Here is a 1428-nt window from a genome sequence, read left to right as displayed (position 1 = left end):
TAAGTGGTGACAACTTACATTAATTACTCCCCCTTTTGGGGGAAAAGCCGTTCGTTATCCCTGTGTTGAGCATGTTTTTTCCATGTTCCCAGAAACTGCTTTGTTTAACGAATCACTGCTTCAGTAGATGTATTGTGTCTAATGCATTTGCTTATGCATTCCTGAGACTTCACATTTGTCCCAGCAGCCACTTGGAAATTGCTGACTGTGACTCTCACTAATGGGCTGATCTTGCAAATATTCACTGGAAGGAAGTTGGTTGTGTTCTCAGTTACTGTCTGTTCTGATCCCTTAGCAAACAGTTGTTTGCAAAGCAATCAGGATGATACCGTGTTGCATGTAGTTATAAATCTAAGTTGGTGTAGAGGAGGCAGAGCAGCACGTTTTCTTCCTAAGAGAGAGAGGAAAACTGCTGGAGCTTGGCTGCTGTGCCAGGTCATGTGTGACCCGTGTGTAAGTTATGGAATTTCTGACCTAAATTCCAGTGTTTTCTCATGGCTGTAATGGTGCCTTCCTATAGCATGGACTGCAGGAGTGGTTTATTAGTTTTCATTCTCCCTTAATTTGAGTAACTTCCTTCTATTGATTCAGTGTTTAAATCTGTTTTCCTTGATAGGTCTTTGAGAATTAAGAGTTGCTTTGAAATAATTCACAATTATTGTATATAAGCCGATTATTGAGATGTTTAAACATGCCAGTTTAGGTTCAGAACGGCAGTGTCAAAAACTGCCAGCGTGGGAATTCAAGACCACAGCTCCAAGCAAGACTTCTCCTTGTGGCAGCAACGAATCCTAAGCTATTAGTTGGGAAGAACCTACTTCAGCCGGGTTTTGCAGCTTGCTTTGTCAACATTGGCATGGTTGACTATGGAGAATGAAGGGTCCTCTGCTCAAGCAAGTGTTGGGAAGGTGATTGAAGTTTCTAGAAGCAGGACTATCCAGTGATCCAGCTGGTAATTGTCCAATAAATAGTTATGTAGAGGGTGTTAATTGTTCCTTATCCTTTGGCACCTTACATCAAAATGATACTTTGATTTGCAAAGGCTGCCTCAGACATGGCTAGCAACACGCTCCCAAAGGAAAGAGCTAGAAGAATGGGAACCTAGATGGAGCTAGATAGGTTTTCTACAAAGCTAATTTGGGATGAATGTGATTTCACCACTTGAGACAAAGACGGGATACCTCACAGCCCAGGGACATGCATCCGGAGATGAAGAGACACAACTAACACTGCCACTGTTATATTTCAGTTAAGAGTCTGGAAAAGCTCAGCTGTAAATGTCGTAACTTTCTAGTCACAGACTGAAACAGCCATTTAAGTCTGCAAAGAAAAGTAAATCTGCCCTGCTGCAAACAGCATGTCCTGGGTTTCTTTGGCAGGAGTGTTGAGTTAATTGAGACAGAAAGTTTGTAATAACTGCAGGTCCTG

The sequence above is a fragment of the Eurypyga helias genome, unplaced genomic scaffold (assembly GCF_000690775.1).
Source record: "Eurypyga helias isolate BGI_N326 unplaced genomic scaffold, ASM69077v1 scaffold9355, whole genome shotgun sequence".
Lineage (NCBI taxonomy): Eukaryota > Metazoa > Chordata > Aves > Eurypygiformes > Eurypygidae > Eurypyga > Eurypyga helias.
The sequence above is the reverse complement of the archived record's forward strand: the minus strand, read 5'-3'. Positions refer to the sequence as shown.